At 45.7% G+C, this 5,043-nt stretch overlaps 1 protein-coding gene across 1 annotated transcript in view; it reads left to right on the forward strand.

The window, feature by feature from the left end:
- The first annotated feature begins 4,836 nt into the window (after positions 1–4,836).
- Positions 4,837–5,043, forward strand: part of CAMK2G (calcium/calmodulin dependent protein kinase II gamma) — a 118,095-nt gene continuing 117,888 nt past the window's right edge. The window contains exon 1 of the mRNA XM_027649369.1: positions 4,837–4,852. The gene's annotated coding sequence lies outside the window, so the exon portion shown is untranslated. The remainder of the gene's footprint in view (positions 4,853–5,043) is intronic.

Consider the following 5,043-nt stretch of genomic DNA (forward strand, 5'->3'; position numbering starts at 1 on the left):
CTCAGGCTAGTATTGGAGGGACTTGGATTTTCATGAGATGAGAAACATAAAACCATGCTGCTGCAGTCCCTTCTGAATGGCTCTGTGGGTGAAGGACTCAGCTCTTCAAGACTATCCATGTGTTATCTTCCCCCAGGCTTTGCCTATATCATATGTAGCTGTGCAGGAATCCAGAACAGCCTGTGAAATCAGTCAATAAACCTGGTATTGATCCCTCATTAAGATAAGGGTCTAGAGAAGAGATTGTGTGGAGTGAGCTTATGGCAGTTAAATGAGCTGAATGTGTACCAAATGCTTCCCTTTCCTAGCTGGGGACCTAACCCGTTCTTCTGAGATCCAAAGTCGCAAGCACTTCAAGCTGAGAGGAAAATACCTCATGTCTAGGTGGCTTGGAAAAATCCCAGGGAAAGGCATGTGTCCCCATGAATCACTAGGAGAGCTGGGGAACCAGGCAGGCCAGCAGGTACACAGAGCCTGCCCAGAGGCACCCAGGCACTGAGACCTTGCCAGACCACAGCTGCCCCCTGCTTTGGCTGAACTCTCCTGGGGGCAGAGACCCACAGCACTGAAGAGCAGAGATGTATAGAACAGGGCTGGCCACTTGGACATAGTACCTACTGACCCTGTCTCATAACAGCAGAAAGCACTCAGAGACATTAAAATAGAACAAATTTGCAATGAGATCAGGTTATATGTTTTATGAGCCATATAATTAACATGCGACACTCAGTGCCATGGGATATTATTGACTTAAATAGCTTAGTAAGTATCAAAAAGGATTAGGCATTGACATGAAACAGAATAGCATGTGCACTGACACAAGCTAGGATCAAAATTACAGGGGCCACCAATCCTTGTGCTTCAGGGCATATTTTGATCATCAGCTTGGGGTCAGGAGGAAAGCCACTCTCTAATCAAGTAGCACAATATGCATGTGGATCACAGTTATACAGATCTCTTTATTGGCCTGTTTTGATACCTTTCGCTTTTTCTTCCGTCTTCCTTTCATCCCGTCTTCTTCCCCCTCTCTCACATTCATCATTTGGAATAGGTCACTACTGAAGACAAGACACTAAACTAGATGGATGGCTGAATAGTCCCTACTAATAGGGTAATTTAATATTTGCTTCTCTCCAGAACTCTATCGTTTATTTCGAATATAAATTTTATATTCATTCACTAAAAAGTTCCTCCATTATGAACCTTCTTTCTATGCACACTACTTTTTATTTTTATCAGCCTCACTTACGAATCCTCAGAGTTAGCAAATGAATGTCAGTCTGGGAGAAAGAAGAGAACAACCAGGCACATTAAAGGAAACTGATTTTCTTGGTAGATACTCAACAATGGCTTAAGTAAAAAAAATTTTGAGAGATCCTGTAGAGCCAACATGAATAGTCACCTATGAGAATAAGGGGGTTTTCTTCTGTGTACATGACAATGAGTCTATGGACAGTCATGAAAAAATGATGCTTGATTGAATAGATGCTTTCTTTGTAGAGTCAGAAGCAAAATAATAGTTAAGAATTTCAAAACTTTTCTTCACCTGCCAAAAAGTTCCTCATTTTAAGATGATGCAAAATTTCACACAATTTTAGATGTTTGGATGTTTTGTTTTGCATTTTAATTTGCTACTGTACTGAAGTAGTGCCAGGAAGCCCAACATAATAGCAGGGCAGGTTGAACTTTATGCCCCGTAAAGCCCTTGTGAGAGATAAGACCTACCAGGAGTTACTCATTCTAAAGAGACAGGCTGGAGAGCAGAGGCATAGAGATGAAAACTTACTGATTCTTTGTGGGACCCCAAGTTAATAGCAGAAACCCAAATACTATCTATTTTTAAAATATGCCTACTCATTTTCTTTACTGCTTATTTCTTTTTTGCTTGTTGTCTTCACCCTCTTAGGCTGATTTCTAACTCCACCAATTCTTACCCTTCCTAAGTCCTTTATTTTTGCTAACACACTCTCTTCATATCTGGCACTAGCCAGCACTACTCCACTCAGCACACTGATACATGCTGCTCTTGGGCTTATTCAACCTTCTTGGAAAAATGATATCATGCATCTTCTCCAGCACCCTTCCCGTTTTCCACAGTGGGTCGAATTCCAGGTAGTTTCTGTGAACTGATTTTGTAGTCCTTCGCTCCGCTTCCCTAAATACTGACACTTTTGTGTTACTGCCTTCCCACAGACATTCTTCAACATACCAAAGCTGACCTTAGGCTCCATGGACAGATGGGGCCTGATCCGAAGTCCATTAACATCAGAGGAAATGTCCATTTATGCCCATAGGCTTTGCATTAAATCCCTTGCATTTTACTTACTTTCTTTAGTGCCTCTTATTCAGCTCCAGTTATTAAAATCAGATTAATACCTCATAGATCCCTGACAGTTCAGAGTACTGTATAAGCCAAACTGTGCTACTTCAAAAGATAGAGACCAAAACTGCTACTCTGCTGATGTGAACTCTGCAGCTGGCTAATACTAAAAGCAAGGCATCGTTTCCAGACTTAAATCCTGCACAACTGAGGTTAGAATCTCACTTACTGTTCATTTGCTGAATCTCTCATTACTAGTGCGTAGGCTGTCAAAACCATTTCTTACTGTTCAGATATTGTCTGGTCCCTACAACATTATTCTGACCAGGCAGCATTCAGATTCACCTCTGTTTGCAGTTTTACTCTCAGTACAAGTAGGCTGCTATGTCAGCCAGAACATCAATATTTCTTTCTGTTGACACAATACTCTTATCCATATTGCCACCCCTCCTCCTGCTTCATTTTGTCTACATTCCTTTTGAAAACTCTGCTCCCATAATTTAGTCTCCCACTCAGTACTTGGTTTAATCAAGTCTGTCACTCAATTTATATCCCACTTCTCGCTTGACTCAAGTTTCTCGGTTAGCAATCTGTTTCTGTAGCACTTGCTATGCATAACACATGGTTAGCTTTTCTTTACACACTTGCTCCTCTGTTCCCTTTCTGATTTCCAGACCTCACTTCTCCTTGTAACACTTGAAGATGAGAAACTTCCTCTTCTGTCTCTCTCTTTCTACGTTCCTCATGTATTTTTGTAAGACCACTGCACCAGAACTTCTTAAATACTATGAGGTCCTCTGTGCAGGGCACAGAACAACTCCTTCAGTCCAGTTAAAACAGTTTTCAGCTGCGGAATCTCTCAGTTTAATACACAGCTTTGGGTAAACCTCTCCTGTTGCTGTATTTCTTTGTCATGCCTCATACCACTTTCCTCTGCGCAAAAGTCAGATTCTCTCCCTCTGGCTGCTCATTCAGCACAGCACGCTAAAATTTGGTTTTAAACATCCCCTCAGTTTTTGCGCTGTGGAATGAAGTCCTGTTCCAGTTGCTCTGTACATTTTAATATTGGGGACTGGGTTGCATGTATCCTGATGACATTGCCTAGCGCAACCACAGCACAAACTTAACAGATCACCTTTCCTGCACAAAGGACATCTAACGTCATTTCAGATGGTGGAAGTGCACTGCAGGTTGTGTATCAGATACATTGTTCACCTTTGCATATATAATTTTCCACTTGAGTTTCTTGTTATCAGCTGATGCCTCTGGTAAGGAGCATGGGTTGTCTACTGCTTTACTCCTTGGCTGCAACTGTTCTGTTAAAGAAACTGGGGGACCACAAAATGAGGCTGTTGGACCACATTTAGCTTGGTAGGAGGCTGATCGACTGGTACCTGTTGGATAGATCATTTGTTGGTTCTCTGAATTATTCTGCTGTGTCAGCAGGTTTCCAGGTTTAAATGCTGGCATGGTGTAAGATGCAGAATGCTGTTGTTTCATAATCACCTTCTAGAGGTATTGCTTTGTTGTAATGCTACTGTTATGTTGTCCTACTTTTGCTATCTACTTTCTGCATAGGCTCAGGGAATTTTTGTCCACTGCATCACTTTGGTGTAGACTTTGCAGCACTGGGTTGGCTGCTCTTAACCTGGAGACAGGGAGTGGGGGGGATATGCAGGTGGCTGCTGTCACTGCTTTTCATATGATTGAATAACATGTCGATTTCATAGTCCAGACACAGTGCAGGAATATATGGCACTCATACAGTACTCTTAATTTTCAGATCAGTTTAATGCTACTCCTGGCTTATGGTACACTCATCTGTCTCTCCGAATGTTCTTAACACAGCTTTCACTCCCAGTCACGCAGGAGAGGCCAGTGCAGCCCTTCTCTCTCTGGCTGGATCAGTGACTGCCCTATATAAATCTGCATATTAAGCAGATTTGGCAATTGTTCAGACAGAGACAGACTCACTTAAGTAAAAGGTGAAAACAAACTTGTTTATAAAGGCACTGCAGCAGCACTCTCAGATGGTATGCTAGTAGAGACGGCACAGGGGCCGGTTTGTTTTCTTTTGTAGTTGGAGACCGATGATTTCTGTTTGTCTTCTGCGTCCAAGTCTCATCACCATAAACCACGCGCGTGTGCGAATGCCGGGTCTCACTCTATTAACAGTTGAAAGACACTTCGCGTGTTACCGCTTTACCTCTGCACCAGATGGTTCATTTCCTCGGGGACTCCCACACGCGCCCCCAAGGTCGGGCAGACCGACAGCGCTCGGGAGCGCCGGGCCCAACTTTGAGGTGGATCCGGAGAAGGGCTTGAGGCCCCGCTTGCGGACCGGGTCCCCTGCGCTTGGCGCCGGGCTCGGACTGCGGCCGGGAGCTGCCGCTGCTCCCTCCCCGCTCACGGAGAGGCCGGGGCGAGCCGGGCGGCTGCTGCCTGCGGGCCGCGGCTCGCAGGGGCCGGGTGGCCCGGTGTTCGCCCCGCTGACGTGCGCCCGGGGGAGGGCGGCGGCGGCGGCGGCGGCAGCTCCCGCTTCGCTTCCCTCCCCTCCTGCTGCACGCAGGAAGCTTATCCGGCCGCGGCTTGCGCGGGGGGAATTAAGAGAAATACCCTCCGTGCCCCCGGCCGGGGTCTGCTCCCGGCCGCCCGCGGAGCGCTGGGGAGGGGGCACGCCCGCCGCATTCCGCCCGCCCTTGGCGCGGGGCGGGTCGCTCACT

This window comes from Corapipo altera, unplaced genomic scaffold, assembly GCF_003945725.1.
Source record: "Corapipo altera isolate COAL_440 unplaced genomic scaffold, ASM394572v1 53, whole genome shotgun sequence".
Taxonomy (NCBI): domain Eukaryota; kingdom Metazoa; phylum Chordata; class Aves; order Passeriformes; family Pipridae; genus Corapipo; species Corapipo altera.